The following is a 17,703-nucleotide window of genomic DNA, read 5'->3' on the forward strand; positions in this document are numbered from 1 at the left end:
AACCCAGCAACACCCAACCCTGAGTCAGTTCTACTTTCTCCGTACTCCAAGCACTTCTGATTTTGTGCCTGATTTTACATTGATATAAAATAGGCCCTTACTCTTTGGCTAAAGATCTGTAAAGGAAGGGGAAATACAAAACTATTACGGGTTCTGGAAGAAGTAAATGGCTCTCTCAACTGGCATTTCCCAGATATCTTTAAGGAAATGGACACCTCAGGAAAAGACTCTCCTTTGGATTAAAGGGCCACTGAAGCCTTTGAGTTAAAAAAGAGACATAATTGTAATTGAGAGAAGAGCCTATCCTTGGACAAGATATGGGCCTAACTCAACCACGGCTAGGGACAATTTTTTTTGTTTTTAATATTTTAAGTTTATTTATTTTTGAGAGAGAGAGAGAGAGAGAGACAGAGTGTGAGTGGGGGAGGGTCAGAGACAGGGGGAGACACAGAAGCTGAAGCAGGCTCCAGGCTCTGAGCTGTCACCACAGAGCCTGACGCGGGGCTCGAACTCACTAATGGTTAGATCAGACCTGAGCTGATATTGGACACCTAACTAACTGAGCCACCCAGGCGTCCCCAATTGTAGTGGTTTTTTTTAACATAATTCAAAAGAAAAATACATGCTCATTGAAGAACACTTACAAAAAAATTACATATACATATTTATTTACATATATATGTGTGTGTGTATATATATATATATAGTGCCAAAAATCACCCCTAATTCCATCGCCAGAGATACCCATTGTGTCTCTACAACATGTATTGTATGTTGTATGGCCATAACACTTACAAATATAATATTTAAACCAATGTTACAATGGAAATCATTTTTGTGGTAGTCTCATAAAAGACTGCCCAGTTTCTTTCAAAACTTTTCTGACGCCCTCTGGAGACCCTAAAAAAAAATGGTAAATGAACCAGAGTGAGTGACTCTTCACTGGACAATTTTAAAGGATGCAGTAGAGTTTGGTTCAGAACTTTGACATCTGGAAGTGCCATTTGTAGCTAGTGTGAACGGAACACTGACCCAGCCAAGTCCATCATGGAAAGGGAACTTATGGGAGAAAATTCTTCAGAGTCAAGAAGAAAGCTGAAGTTGCTGGAGAATGTAGTTCCTTTTTGAAAGGAGATTTATTTTTATTATTACCAATTCATCCTGTAATTGTTATTACAATTACAACCTCCATTCACCTTTAAAGTGTGAGGTTGGGTTACAAGGTCTCACTAAATGCCAAGTGCAAAGCTAAATCTTAGATCTTTTTGTTTTGTTTTGTTTTGTTTACAGAACCAGTGCTTTTCTGTGACACACCTGCCTCACTGGATTAACACATGACAACTTCCAAATTGCATTTGCCCATTTTATCTAATTTAATTCTTACAGAAGTTCTTTAGTTATGCATTACTTATCCTGGGTTCTGTGTGATAGGAGTGTCTGAGACCTGTTACATTAAGTGCAAGAGTAAGTCAGTGACCTTCCATTTTATGTCAAGAAAAACTCCCTTCCACTATAAAAAAAAAAAAAAAAAAAAAAAAGCAATGTGCACAGGACATTTGGATTATCTCCTAAAACTCTGTTCAAGGTTTATCCTTGGCTCTCTGCCAGCTCTCCCAATTCTCCAACAGAGCCAAGTTACCCCTGGAACAGCTCTCTTAATCCAAATGTCCATCACTGTCCCTGCACTCCCAACTTCCCTGCCCTGTAATTATCAGCATAGCCAAATTGCCAAGCAAGGTTTTCTACAACCCTCATTCAAGGCCCCTCCCTCCTCCTACACAGGGTCAGGCTGTTGTGCTCCATGTTAGCCCCGCCTGCCTTCACCCTGTTCCTGGTCTCTGGGGCCCTCCTCTCTGGGATGCATTTTGCAACATAAGCTATTCTCCTGCTCTGTGAAGCAAAGCAAAGAATTAAAGACAAGCCTGAAATTAGAGCTACCACAGCACTGGGATTCAGAGAATCATAAAATCATGGGTTTTTTTTTTTTTTTTTTTTTTTCAGTTGGAAGGGACCATAGAGATCTTATCAACCTGCTGATTTTACAGAATGGGGAAATGGAGGTGGGTACAAAAAAGAGAGTGTGGAGGGAATCTTAGAACCAGAAATATTCAGTCCTAGTGGCGATAAGTTGTGGACCATGGGGTGGGAGACCAGGTTGGGAAGAAGAAGGATAAACATGCCAAGTATAGGAATTTTCTAGCTAAAGTCTGAGCGCTTAGTTGTTCATGAAGGTTCTGTGATGGAGAGCGTTAAACATTTTATTTTATTTTATTTTTTAATTTTTTTAAACGTTTATTTATTATTAAGGAACAGAGAGAGACAGAGCATGAGCATGGGAGGGGCAGAGAGAGGGAGACACAGAATCCAAAGCAGGCTCCAGGCTCTGAGCTGTCAGCACAGAGCCCGACGCGGGGCTCAGACTCACAAACCGGGAGATCATGACCTGAGCTGAAGTCAGATGCTTAACCGACTGAGCCACCCAGGCACCCGTAAAGGGCTAAACATTTTAGAGCTGGGAACTGAATCACTCCCTTACTTGCCCACCACACACCATTTTCCTTTAAAGTAAGATGGTTGAATGTTTTCATCCTTTAGATCTGGGTAGAAAAGGGAAATTTTCCTGAATATCATAGCATATTAAGATTGCCTCATTTATTTGTGTTTTCAAGCAAAACTGGAAAAGTAAGGAGAATGCTCTAAGGGGGGGGGGGGGGAGTATTCTGATGTCTGCAAAGATAAAAAAAACACAAAGATTAATTTTTTTTCTCCTAAGTTAAGGGAATGAAGTTACTTTCAGGGAACGTGGCTTCCTTTATTTTCAGATTTTAACTTTTCCTAAAGGCCTATGTCCACAGAAATGTCTCACTATCATCTGAGATTTTATTGCCTTTCTGCTTCTGCCTCATGAAAAATCAAGTAATCAACCAAGCTTCCAGAAGGCCTCAGGACACATAGGTAGGTCACTGAGGCCCTGAATGGTTTATAAATTTCTGTATATTTCACATTTTCCCAGAGAGTCTTTAGCTTTCAGCACCTTCTCAAAGGGGCTAAAAGAACTCTAGCTCAGACCTCCTTGTATTAGTTTGCTAGGGGCTGCTATTTTGGGTTCTGGACTCAATTCCAGTTTGTGGAGGGTGGGTTCTCCACACACACAACCAAGCTGTACTCAGGACACCAGTTGTGTGTCCTACATTTAACTCAATTCTGACACTATCTACCTAGAGCCGGCATCAGATGCTCACAAGACTGCCCCTACGTCAGATGGCAGTTGCAAGCCCAGGTTGTTATCTGTGCTTCTGACCGACTGGCTATAAATCAGAGGTTCCTGTGACCCCCTCCTTGGGTTCAGTTAATTTGCTAGAGCAGCTCACAAAACTCAGAAAACCCACTCACTCACTAGATTACTGGTCTATTACAAAGGATATTAAAGGATACAAATCAATAGCCAGATGAAGAGACACATAGGGCAAGGTCCTGGACAAAGAGCTTGTGTCCTTGTGGAGCTTGGGGTCTGGCATGGTGGCACATGGAAATATTCTGGTTTCCCAACCTGGAAACTCTCTGAACCACTTCCTTCTGGGAGCTTCGTTACACAGACATACTTGATTAAAAATCGTTGACTATTGGTGATTGAACTTAACCTCCAGCCCTTCTCCAATTCACTGAAGTCAGGAGGTAGGACTGAAAGTTCCAACCCTCTCTATTCATGGTTGCTTCCCCTGGCAACCAGTCCCCATTAGGTACTTTCCCCAAATCATCTCATTAACATAAACCCAGTTGTGGTGGAAAGGGTCTGTTATGAATAACAAGACATCAATTTCACCTTTATGGCTCTGAAGATTTCAGAATCTGAGAAAAAGACACCAGATATTATATTAAAAGATGCTCCCATTGTCCTTATTGCTTAGGAAATTCCAAGGGTTCAGGAGCTGTGAGCCAGGAACTGTGGATGAACAACAAATATATATGAGAAATACGTTTTGGTCATCTGAAAAAAGATTTCTTATAGATCACAATATCTCAGCTGCCATATAAAGTACCACAATTTGGGTTGCTTAAACAGTAGAAAGTTATTTTCTTAAAATTCTGGAGGCTAGAATTCCAAGATCAAGATGCAGTATAGTCTGAATCTTTGTGTCTCCTGTGTCCTCCAAAACTCATATGTTGAAACCCTAACCCCTAAGGTGGTGTATTAGGAAGTGGGGCCTTTGGGAGGTGTTAAGCCAGGACGGTGGAGCCCTCATGATCGGGATTAGTGCTCTTAGAAAAGGTCCCAGAGAAATCCCTATCCTTTCCACCACATGAGGACACGAGAAGTCTGCTGCCCAGAAGAGGGCACCATGTTGCCACCCTAATCTTGGATTTCCAGCCTCCAGTAGTACAAGAAATAAATTTCTGTTGTTTAGAATCCACCCAGTTCATGACATTTTTTTTAGATATACAGCAGCAGAAACGGACTTAGGCTTGGTTTACTCTAAAGCCTCTCTCCTTGACTTGTACATGGCCCTCTTCTCCTCCTTGTATCTTACATAAACTTCCCCCTGTTTCCCTCTGTGCATGTCTGTGTCCTAATCTCCTATTCTTATAAGGACACTAAACTAATGACCTCATTTAATCTTACTTCCTTTTTGAAGACCCTATCTCTACATACAATCACATTCTGAAATACTGGGGTTAGAAATTCAACATAGAAGTTTAGGAGAGGACACAATTCAGTTCAGAAAATTCCCCAGTTCTTTCCCTCATTGTGTAGGTGGGGACACTGAGTCTTGGAAAGGCTCAGGAGTTGACCTTGAGCATTTGGTAGAATCCAGGCCAAAGCCCAGGCTCCCCACTGGCCCACACCCATCCTCAAAGCCCCGGTCTTCAAGGGGGTCAAAGTCTAATAAAGAGTGACTGCCAGTGCACACTATAGAATGCCATCGTGTGTGTGATGCTGACATGGGTAAGACTTTGCCGCAAAGGGACCAGGATGACTCCTGAGAAGGCCACAGGTCCAAAGTGCTCCTGAAAGTTACAGTCACTGGGTCTCCTTGCTCCGTGGGGAGGCAGTATATACGATGAAAAAGAAAACTGGGCTGAAAAGCTGAATATCCATGTTCTGGATCAAAAACTCCCCTGCCATGGCACTTTCTGGAGACGGGCTGTTGAAGGTGGGAGTGGGAAGGAGTGCGGGGAGGGACAAGCAGGCCTCAGTCACCAGCCAGGGTGGCACATTCATACTCCAGGCTTGCTGACAGGTCCCTGATCCTGCAGCCTGATTTCAGGAACTTGTTCTTGGCTTTTGCTTTTCTCAGGGTAATGAGCTTCAGCCTCACGCTTGCTAACACTAACAAATGAGGCCAATCGCAGCTCGGCTGTGCATCACCTTTCAATAGCGGGTTGACAAGGAGAACAATGCGTTTGTTTGCGGCTGTAGAGTCTTCAGGGAGGATCTGTCATCATTGTGGTGAGTGTCAAAGGGGTTTCAGGTTTCCCGAGACTGTCAGAATAGAACAGAGAAGGAAGGCGAGTTGGAACCTGCTGACATTTCTCGGGTGAAACCCGCAGCCACCTTTTCCTCTTCTGAGTTTCAACAGGAATAAACTTTGTTCTAGTCAAAGAGGCTTTTAATTATAACAATTGCACACTGCCAATTAGTGGTTGGTTTGTTGTTGTTGTTTTTTTTTTTTTTCTCCTGAAGGGTAGCTACCCTATACAACATGTACACATTCATGGCTCCATGAGGAAGGGTAGCTGCCTTCCATATACAGAAGTATACATTAATACCTAAGTAGAGCAATTGTTCTCACCTTGATGCATCTGTTGATATTTTCTGGGCTAGAGATGGTCTTGTGCCTCTTGGAAGATTCATTCTGGCCATTTGGAAGGCAATAGGCAGAACGGCATGCCTACTACCAAGCCTCTGGTGCAGCTGCCCTTCTATTGGCCGGATGACCAGGTGGAAGAACCGGCAGGGGTCTCAATTATTAGGAAACTTGCCCTGAAGCTCTGGACATAACCCACTGACATGAAGGATCCACAGCATTTTTCAGAGGACAGGAACTTGACGGCACCTGCAGAACTGTACAGAGCACCCGAGGCAGGGACCTCCTCAGGTGACATTCCAGCCTCCAGTAGGTTATCTATTGGCAACCCCCAGAGGGAGGCATGGGGAGCACTATTTACAGTGAAGTCCCTGCTCAGAGGGCCTCTGTCTCCCTGTGATGCTCTGAGGCAACTGTGATATTATTCGTGAGTTGGGCACATTATGTCACGGTTCCTGCTTTCAGATGCCATTTCTGCCAGCTTCCTATATGACCTACTTTTTTTGCAAGACCATTAATTTGAGTGTCTCACAATTCCTATCCAGTTGGATGTGACAGCACCTGCTTATCACTGAGGGATGCATTTTAAAAAGATGGAAATCGAGAGAAAACACAAAAGATGCTTTGAAGTCATTTAAATTAATCCCACACTTTCTCTCCCATCTACCTTTATGAGGTCACCGTTCAAAACAAGTTGGGTTTTTTTTTTTTTGTCCTTCTAAATTTGATGGAAAGAAACTTCAGCATCCATCGAGAAGAGATGCTGCACTATGGAAAGGAGAAGAAAAATTACTGGGATGATCTATAGGCAAGCATTTCTAAAAACTAAAGAGGAAGAGGGGCGCCTGGGTGACGCAGTCGGTTAAGCGTCCGACTTCAGCCAGGTCACGATCTCGCGGTCCGTGGGTTCGAGCCCCGCGTCAGGCTCTGGGCCGATGGCTCAGAGCCTGGAGCCTGTTTCCGATTCTGTGTCTCTCTCTCTCTCTGCCCCTCGCCCGTTCATCCTCTTTCTCTTTCTCTCCAAAAAAAAAAAATAATCGTTAAAAAAAAAAAAAAAAAAAAAAAACTAAAGAGGAAGAAAAGTAATTTTGATGATCCAACTCCTGCATTAGGTGCAGGGTCCTCTTGGGGGGCACTTGACCTGCCTTCCACAATTCAATCTAGAGACTGTTTATCCTGCAGAGGAGCCTTAACAACCAAAGCTGTCGTGGTTCCCTTAGTCTGAGGGTGAGATTGTCCAAATTTTGTCTCTCCTGATAAAAGAGCAGCATTCAAAAATCCCTCTCTTTTTCCTCCCTCCAGTTCACCAAAGACAGGGCTACCTCAGAAGCACTACATCTGTCTTCTCGGACGATCAGCTCACTGGTCACTGGCAGCTGCCAGCTCTGCCGAACATGTCTTTGACGGAAGGGCTTCGGGACTGACCCTGTGGAGATGTGGTGTCAGAGGCGCAGGGGCTGGTGTTGCTCATGCTCTTCACTGTTGACCTTCATCCGTTCTGTCCTGCAAACAACAGCAACGTCTTTCTCCACCTCAGGATCACCACGTTGGCTCTCACTAATGAAAACTGACTGGGAAAAGATTTTGTAAGCTCTCTGAGACCGTAGGATGACAAGTGCCTTGGTGGTGCCATTTGAGGGCCGTCGTTGTTTTTGAGGAGAGAAATGCCCTTGCAAAAGAGTCCAGGCATAGGAATGAGATAGGAAAGCATGACGACCCGAAGACGGACGCACAGCTTGTTAGGATTTACGTCTTCTCTGGGCCCCCACTTACCTTCGACAGATGAAAGTAAAACAAGGGAGGGCTCCAGTTACAGGAAATTCCTGGTCAACAGCTTGGAGAGGACTTCTGAAGGATGCCTTTTGGGACTGCTGCCTTCCTGTGTGTCTGAATGGCCACAGGCCTGGTGAGCCTCAACCCCAGCAACTTTTAAAGGAACCTGAAACTTCTTGCTCTCAGGGTTGGGTGGTTGTTTCTGGGAGGGGTGGATAAACAGATTTCCATGCTGTGACTCTAAAGTGAAGCTTTATAGGGACACCTAGTTTTGTAGGGGCGCAGTTGGTTAAGTGTCTGATTCTTGGTTTCAGCTCAGGTCATGATCTCATGGTTCGTGAGATGGAGCCCCAAGTCAGGCTCTACCCTGACAGTGTGGAGCCTGCTTGGGAATCTATCTCTCTCCCCCTTCTCTCTGCCCCTTCCTTGCGCGCTCTCTCTCTTTCTCTCTCAAAATAAATAAATAAACATTCAGAAAGTGAAGCTATATTCTTCTAAAGAAAGCCTTTATAGTATTTTGCTAAGTGATGACTCTTTTTGTGTTTCCAAAGTAAAGGAGTTTGGCCGAGAAATCCTATAGAATAGGGGTTGGAAAACTTTCCTAGAAAGGCCTAGATAGTAACTAATTTAGGCTTCCAGGCCACAGAGTCTCTGTCACAACTACTCAGCTCTGCCATTACAGCCCAAAAGCAACCATAGATTACGCGTAGATGAATGAGTGTGACTATATTCCAAAATACCCTTCACTTATGGACACTCGCAGTTGAACTTCATAAAGTTTCATAGGTCATAATGTATTCTTCTTTAGATATTTTAAAACCATTTTCAACTGTAAAAACCATTCCTTGCTCATTGCCCTTAAAAAAATTAGGCAGCCGACCAGGTTTAGCCCATGGGCCATAGTTTGCCCAGCCCTGCTATAGAAGAAAGCCATTTGCTGTGGAAATCTGTGTCTCCAAGCACTGGGGGCTTACACTAGCCCTGGTCCTGACAGCCAAATTACGGTGTCTCTTCAAATCTGTGCAACTAAATAAATGAGGGCAGGCCCCTCTTACCATCTAGAATGTGATGTGCGTACATTGGTGTTATTTCACGTATCAGATCCCTGCACGGAAAACACTGTCATGCCATTAATAATCTTCCGAGGAACACCTTGAAACTTGACTCTCGGAGGGCACGTTGCAAATGGGCTCTAATGGCTTTTATTTCTCATTCTTGTCACCTCAGATCTAATCAGCTGTTTTGTCATTTTTAATTCCCATTTGGCGGGATTCCCCCACTTCCCTGGCCTTGTAGGTAGATGCCCAGAGGAAAACGGGGCCCTGGGCCTCTGAGGGCTTGGGGGACACAACAGGGAGATGGGCGTATGAGTAGATGGTGACCTTCGATCCTTGGCTGAATCAGGAGGACCAGGAAGAAACCCAAATCCCAGGATGATCTCCAGTCCTGCCCTCCACCTCTCTTCTCTGGTTCACTCATGTCCTGAAAGTGCTTTCTCTGGGGGGGAGAGATCTCCCACTCCTCCATTAGGAATGAAGCTCAGAACTTATTGGCTGGGAAGAAGATGGCGCTCTGAACTGGAGGGCTCTCAAATGTGTGGCTCTTTCTTACACAAAGCAACTGAGCTGTGGTCCAGTTCCCCCGAAACAGAAACATACACCCCCATCTAGCCTTGAGACAACAAAGAGCCACCTTAGACCATGACTCTACCTCCCTTGGAAGGCAGCAAGGCGTTGTGAATAATGAAAAGGAATCCATTCGATAAAAATAAAATTGCAATTAAATATATAACAATTAAAATCGATCAATCAATCAATCAATCAAAGAAGAGCTAAGTCGTTTCTAGTGTTTGCATGATGTTAAGCATCTTACTTATATTAACAGCTCATTTACTCCTTATTGTAACTCAAGAATGTTACTGTTTTCATTTTGTAGGTCAGAAAAGGAAGCCCAGAAAGCAAGCCGTTCCTCCGGGTCCACGGTTGGAAAGTAGCAGAGCAGTTTACAAATGCAAATATATCCTGCTTCTGAGTCCGAGTCCGTAATTATAAACACCCACCCACGAGGTGGCTGTACATCTTTGCCAAACCAAGTCACCTCTCTGAGCCTCAGTCCTCTCAGCTCTGAAGTGAAGCTTAAGACCATAAAATCTCTAACCTCACTTTCAAATCAAAATTCGGATTCCATTATTTTCAGCGTTCCCCTTTCAGGAGGGGAAAAAGTAAACAAATAAATTCATATGGTAACTTCGTTAAAAAAACAAGAACTAAATTTCCAGGGTGTATCTTTGAGTCAGTATTTACTCAGTACAATCTCCTATACCTTTTCTTTTTCTTTTCTTTTTTTTTTTTTGTTTAGTTTATTTTGAGAGAAAGAGTGAGTGGGGGAGGGGCAGAGAGAAAGGGAATGAGAGAGAATCCCATGGAGGCTCCAATGCGGGGCTCAGACCCACGTAGTGGGAGATCATGAACTTAGAGTCGGTCACTTAACCGATTGAGCCACCCCGGGAGCCCCAATACCTTCTTTATATAAACCTATGGTACAATTAGTACTCACTCTTTCCTAGACTTGGGGAGGAGACAAAATGGGGGTCTCCTCAGATCTTTGCTTGCAAGAAGCTTATAAACTGTCTTGAAGGTAGACATAAATCAGAGCATAGAGTTTTTCAATCAAAAATTCAAGATCCTGAATTATTTAAAAAAGCATTATGCTTATTACACTATATTTATTAACACAGAAAAATAGTTGATAGCAAGGTTTTACACCAAGGATTGAAGCTTTAGGCACTTTGGAGTTTAGCAGAAACTTGTTTAATTCATCGTTTCAATAAGGAGTATTTCTGTTTAATTCCGAAACCTAATTAGCCAATTAACTAAAACTCCCATTCCTGGGGTGTTCCAATATTGAGTGTCAGAGACAGACGAAAGGATCAGGGCTGGGGTGATAAAATCCAAAGCCCTCCTCTGAATACTTGCTGAACAAAAGATTGGAGCAATTTCTTTCCAACCAATTAAACCCAGAAATCCAGATCTGTCCCAGCGGAGGCATGGGGGACATGAGGACAGAGATCCCTAAATCCAACCCAGTGATGCTACAGCCAATTGGCTCACAGGGAAAAAGCATCACCAACCTCCCCGTAGGGTATAAGCTGTGGCATTAAAAAATAGTCAAGAGTATTTGGCAGAAAGGCAGCCCTCCTCCTTCCTCCTTCCCTTCTCTGTCTTACGGGCCCTAGCAAGAGTGACCTGATCCCAACTTCATTTATACGCCTCATTTTGGTCTTTCAAATATTGATTTTCAAAATATTCTTCAGGAGAAAGCCACTCGGAGACCTTTACGCTGGGGTTCACAAATGACGCATGCCCAGATGCGTTTATTGCAGGATGGAAATAATAGACTTTTCCCTCTCCTCCTTTCTCTCCACCTAAGTATCTCTTTATTCATTACTTTAATTACCTAATCGTAAATTTCTTTAGGGGGTTACTTAGAAAGAAAATTAGCATCAAAGCTTGGCAGTAAATTCTGGGGCTTTTGGAGACAGTCCAAGCTGTTTCACCTGTGATTAATTAGATGGGTTTCTTTTTTTTTTTTTTCTTTTTCCCTTTAAGTGCCAGAAGGCTGTTGAGGTCTTTAAGCAGTTACATGACTGCTGGCAGTGCTGCAATTATGATGGATGCACGCGCCTGGAGTCTGGGGCTGCAGCCCAGCATTTATCGGGATGTGTGCGCACGCGTGCGTGCGTAGGAGAGAGAGACAGGGACAGAGACGGGGACAGACTTGGAAAGCACAAGTTTGGGAAAACTCCAAGGGTTTAAAACACACAATGAGGTGCTTCTTTAACACTCTTGCAAGTGCAAGTCTAGAAGCTCCTGGCCAGGATCTCCTATCAAAATACCTTGGCGATTCCAGTAATGTTGGCTTAGCAGGCCTCTTCCTCCCCATTAGTCACTGAAGTCCTCTGTGGGTCTTTGCATAAGCTCTTTTATGGCATGCACTAAGGAATGCACATTTTCAGCAATCCTTTTGCTATATATAAAGCAGAGCAGTCACACCTGTTTTAACATTTTGCCCTGGTGAAAATCAAGACGGGGAGAATGCTGTCTCTTTGGGTAATTCGTTGGGTATAAAATGATCCCCAAACACTGGCATAAAGTCAAAGCTACATCTTGGTGTATTTGGAAAAAAAGTTAATACTTCCAGTCACAATGAATATGCTATCAAGGATGCGACAGAGAAATGTGGTGACTGTTTTATTACAAGTACCAGATTATCATTTTTTTCCTTTATTCTCTGGGTGAGTGAGGGAGTGAAAGAGCCATCTGACTCCGTCAAGGTAGCAGAAAGTTTAAAGCTTTTGCCAACTTTTGCTGAAGTGTCTGTGTAAACTTAGAAAACTCCTAAGCTCCCAGAATTGAGATCAATGTCATCTAACATATATCGCTCCATCTGCCTATAATGTCCACCTCAGTATTTAAACAGCAAATTCAGGGGCGCCTGGGTGGCGCAGTCGGTTGAGCGTCCGACTTCAGCCAGGTCACGATCTCGCGGTCCGTGAGTTCGAGCCCCAAGTCGGGCTCTGGGCTGATGGCTCGGAGCCTGGAGCCTGTTTCCGATTCTGTGTCTCCCTCTCTCTCTGCCCCTCCCCCGTTCATGCTCTGTCTCTCTCTGTCCCAAAAATAAATTTAAAAAAGTGGAAAAAAAAATAAACAGCAAATTCATATCTGGTACTAACTTGCCCTCCAAGGGCTGACAGGCATGTTAGCCACATGGGCTGGTTACAGAGATTCCTGCCTGGAGCAGGGGTCTGCCGGCTCTTTCCGTAAAGAGCCGGAGGGTAAATGCTTTAGGCTTGCGGGACATTAGGTCTCCGTTGCAACCGCTCGACCCTGTCGTCGGGTGAAAGCAGAATAATCAAGAGGCAAATGAATGGACGCCCTGTGTTCCAATAAAACGTGTTGGCTGACCCCTGGCCTACAGCTTCTCAGACTTTAACGGGCCTACAGAACACCTGGGCATCTTGTTACAATACAGATTTCAGTCCAGCCGGTCGGGAGCGGGCCCGCGATCTGCATCCCTAACACCCGACCGAATGGCAGTGATGCCGCTGGTCTGCAGACCTCACGTTGAGCGGCAGTCCTCCAGTGTCTCCTTGAAATGCATCCAGGCTATTTCCAACAACACAGGCTCTGAGAACAGAGACGGGCATTTAGTTCATTAGGAATATTGCTGTAGGAGTAGTATTAGGTTTATACCCTTCAGTCCATGCGCTTCAGAGTCTTCTGGCATGCACCTCTTGGGAGAGCCCCGGTTTTCCTCTCCTGAATGCTATCTTCCTTTTTTTTCACCTTTAAGATTGGTCGTTAAGGTCTTGCATTCCTAAGCAGACAGATGGCTCCGGCTGTGGTGCAGATGTACACACAGTTCATCACGGTCATTTATACTGTCTCTGCTGCCCAACTGCCAGCACCTTCCCAGCCTCGGCATGGAGGGCTCTAATGGCCGAGCAAAGGGCCCTCTGGCCCCTGCCTAATTGGCTGCAATGCAAGAGCTAATGTAGGTTGAGAGACCAATTAACTGGGCTTGTTTCTACCAACAGTGCATCTGAACATCAATTATGCTAAACACCACGCTATATTAAGACATTTCCCTGCCACTATCATTTGCTAGGGGACACCTCCGAGCAGCACGGAGAGGAGTTGCCTCTTACTGCCTGTCTGAAGGGTTTCTTTCCATCAGTGCAGGGGAGCACATCTTTAGAACCAGAAAAAACACAACTCAGGGACATATCTGACACTAATTGGTTACCTTCTCTGGGCGTCAGTTTCTAGACTATGGGGATTTAGGTCCAAGAAGCCAGAGAACAGGATGGGTGAGAGATCATGGTAATCCTGTATGACCCACTGATCCCCTCAAGAAATGGAAGACATTACACACTGGGATGCTCAAAGGATACTTCCCCTAGAACTGGAAAAAAAACGAATAACTGGAAGCTGTTAGGAGGAGGAAGTGATACTTTCTTCTATAGGTTTAGTTGGGTTTGCATTCCATTCCTCCTCCGTCATTTCATTGCGAGCTTCTCCCTTGGAATGACCTTCTTCACTCACTTTCACATCGACACTTTGGTCTTGAAGCAGCCCAGTTCATTTCAATTCATCCTGATTGTGCAGCTCCTGTATACTGAAAATGCTGAGGCCCGCCCAAATTTATGACCCAGCGGAGTTTACAGTTCAGTTGGGAATATTGGGCTAATGCCGATAAGTACTCATTTACTCATTCACCCGTGAACAAATATTTGTTAATCACCCATTATACTTCAGGCACTCTGCTAGGCTACAAGTACTGTTCCTCCTCCGTCTAGGTTTATTGCAACATGGAAAGGCAGGTGATCAAATGAGCAACAGTGACGTGGTGTGAGATGTGCTATTATGTCTGCCAGAGTGCAGATGCTCTGGAGGCACAAACTGCACCAAAAACAAACAAAAACTCTGGAATGTAATTATACCTCTGTATTAAAGCATTAAAGTGTAATGTATGCTTAAAATCCCCCATTCCCCACAGTGCTTATTCCCAACAAGAGAAAACAGAATATTAGGTACAAGCTCCCTCAAGTTCCAGCAATCAGAAAGCTATGTTTGCATTTATTCTCGAACCCATCCTTCTGGTCTTGCAGGAAGAGATGTTATTTCTCTCATTAAGGTCCTTCCCTCCACCTGTGCTCTTGCCCGACCCTCCTGTCTCAGCTGGGACCTTCCTGCATCTGGGACTCCCTTCCTCCTTCCCAGATCGGTGACTTCATCTCAATTGGTCCCTTCTGTATAGTGTAAAATTATGATCAAGTCTGTTGTCTATCTTAAAAATAAAGTCCTCCCTTGATCCTGCATCTCCTTGCCCTTTCTTACCTCCCAAGCTCAGAATGCTTGCTTCTTCACTTGTTTTCTATTATTTCCATCCTCTTCTCCCTTGTTCTTCAAACACCTGTGGGCTGGCTTCCTCTGTCCCTGCATGCCCAGACGCTGTTGTGGCAAAAGGCTCTAACAATCTTCCCAGCTAAACCTGATGCATTCTTCATTTGATGTCATATTTCTTTGTCTTGATCCCAAATTTCACATTAATGACCATCCAGTTCTCTCTTCCTTCTTTGTTTCTGTCTTCTCTCCACTACTCCACTGACCAATCTCACTCCTGTCCTCTGTTGACTCTTACTTCACTGTGTGTACCTTAAATGTTGTGTTTTCCATTTGTGTTTATTCCTTGGGCCTCTTCTCATTTCATACTGTCCCTAAATGGCCCCTGATCACCCCGTCACCTGACACCATCTGCTGACTGTCAAAACGCATTCTGGTCAACTCTGCTCCTCTGAGCTTCGGCCCCCTCTACCTGCCTCCCAGGCACCTCTGCTGGTTCTAAACATAAGTCATCGGTTTTCCACCAAAGTCCGTCTTAGTGAATGGTGAGATCGTGTGCAACCTGGATGTTGTCGTCTACTCTTCTTTTTCTCATCCCGACACCCAATCGATCGATAAGTCCTGCCAACTCCGTTTCTCTACGATTTATTCATTATATCTGTCCTCGCTTCTCCTATTCACTGCTCCTGCCTTAGTTCAGGTCTCATCATCTTTTATATGGACAAAGGCAATTAGATTACCATCGGATTCTTTTGCCTCTGACGTTATCTCTGATTTTATACCCTTTCAGTCTACCCAACACACTGTGGTCAGGGTTACCTTTCTAAGATACAAATATGATTGAAAATAAAAACACACACAAAACCTTCTGTGGCTGGCCACTGCCGGAAGCAGTTGTCAAACTATACAGGAGAGGTTCGGCTGAGACATTTGAGCAAGGCTCTATGATAGGGGATAGAGGGGTAATTAAGGACTTTGAAATCCAGGCTCCTTGCACCTCATCCAGCATTGTGCTGGCAAGTGTTTAACAACCAGCCCTCAAGCGGTAAAAACAAAAACCCCTATTTGCAGAGTTTGATGATTTCCATGGTGCAAGTACTCCCACTATGGCCGGTTTCAAGCTACGAACATCCCTGGAGCTGGGAAGAAATGTTCACCACTACATTTCACAAGACCACAGCTCTTGTTTCCTTCCCACACTCTATGGTGGGGAGCAAGTGAAAATGCTTCCCTGCCCATGTCTGGCCCATTGTGGGGGAGGCCTCTGACAAGCCTCACCTGGAATCAGCTGAGCCCCAGATGGGCCCGGGCCTTGCTACAGACTGTGCTGGACCTCAGAGAGGAGCAATGGCAGGCAGAAACCAAATGCAAACTGACGAGATGCCCAGACTCCGTAAACAGAAGGTGAGGTGGAGCTGATGCCCACAGCAATGCCATGCAGCTGCTCATGGGAATGCCCACTTCTTAGCATGGAGGACGGGGGGACTGGATAAAGGGATGCCCTTGCTCATGAACTGGCTCACCACATGCTGACGCACGGCAGCTGGCCTGCCTGAAAGCCACCCTCCCAGATGGCACTGCCTCTGTTCCCCAAAGCAGCACACATGGAACTTTTTTGTAACTGTGACCGAATGGATTACTCCTTTCTGCGCAAGAATGTATGTCGTTGTCAACATCAAAAACTTCCCTGCTCTGCTCTGGCAGCACCTGCCTTTTAGATTGGGTGCCTTCTGAACAACTCACACAAAGCATTTAAACCTGTCTGACTTCAAAAGTAAGGTAAGACAAGCCACGCTGAGCAGTATCGCACACACCTAATATGATTATTTCTCCTCTTCCTGGCGATAATAGAATTATGCAAAAGCCGCCCTGACCCAGTAACGGTTTGCTCTTCAGAATTAAATCTCTGCTTTCCCCAAACTCATGACTCCTCCCCTTGACCCCCATCCCTGCTTGCTTTCTACTCCTTTGGCACTGCAGCACGTGTCTGTGCAGCACACGTCTGTGCACTATCTTGCAAATCCAAGAGTGTCTCCCTGGCAAAGTACAGCAAACTAATGAAAGATGTGGCCAGATTTATCTAGTAGGTAAATGATGAAGAAAAACCATCCACGTCCATCTATTAATTCATTCTGAAATGTTAATTATCTCCAGTGTGACTTACTCCGCTCAGCCACGTTTCATTTGAGTGAGACTTTTTACAACTTTCTCAGGATTCCTCCAGTTCTTACTGTCCTCACGTTGTCTGAATCCTGGGAAGGGGCATGTTCTGCCACTGGGCGCGAGTAACAGTTGATTGATAGATAGCAAAATAGAGCCCTTGGAGGGAAGATCCAGAACAAAGCAGCCTCCAAACACCAACCAGCTCCAGCACGGGGCCTGCACTTTACCTATGGACACCGTCCCAGAGAGAATATGCCTATACCTCACAAGCACCTTGTCAGGGAGTCATTATTAGCAACCTCTCTTGGGTCAAAAAATGTTCTGAGAAGTTAGGCCACTTCTCCAAATTCATGCCAGACAAATCAGCAGAGCCAGACCTGGAGACTGGCCTCTCTACCTTTCCTTCAGATTCTTTTCTTCATCCTCCATTTCACACATAACTGGTGCTCAGACTTTCTTTCACCCCAGGAGGAAGACAACGTTTGCCTAATGAGGGTTTATGAGGTTGTTTTGTTTGGTGGGTTATTAAGAGGCAAGAATAAGATGAGAATGCAGTGAGAAGGGCATCTGGGAAATGCTGGAGTGACTTAAGAAAGTGGTAGGTTCTCTTAACTGTGGAGCTTTTAGTAATCTATTCTAAATGCATGGATTACAAAAGGACACACTTCTTGAAGACATTTATTTATTTATTTATTTATTTATAATGTTTATTTTTGAGAGAGAGAGAGAGACAGAGAGAGACAGAGAGAGACAGAGCATGAGCAGGGGAGGGGCAGAGAGAGAGGGGGACACAGAATCTGACACAGGTTCCAGGTCTGAGCTGTCAGCGCAGAGCCCGACGTGGGGCTCCAACTCACCAGCCGTGTGATCATGGCCTGAGCTGAAGTGGGACGTTTAACTGACTGAGCCACCCAGGCGCCCCCAGAAGAACATTTTTAAAAAAACAATTCTTTCCAGACTTCTTGGGGTATGAACTTCAAGCAGCGAGTTACGAAGACTTCCTCTGAGCCTCAGGTTAGAAGCCCATGTGTGCAGATGCCCAGACCCAGAACATC

The 17,703-nt window shown here is 44.8% G+C and overlaps 1 pseudogene; it reads right to left on the reverse strand.

Annotated features, from left to right (window-relative positions):
- LOC121039977 (exocyst complex component 3-like) overlaps positions 1-17,703 on the reverse strand; it is a 48,132-nt pseudogene that overhangs the window by 20,646 nt on the left and 9,783 nt on the right.

This window comes from Herpailurus yagouaroundi, unplaced genomic scaffold, assembly GCF_014898765.1.
Source record: "Herpailurus yagouaroundi ecotype Mexico unplaced genomic scaffold, PumYag 28, whole genome shotgun sequence".
Classification (NCBI taxonomy): domain Eukaryota; kingdom Metazoa; phylum Chordata; class Mammalia; order Carnivora; family Felidae; genus Herpailurus; species Herpailurus yagouaroundi.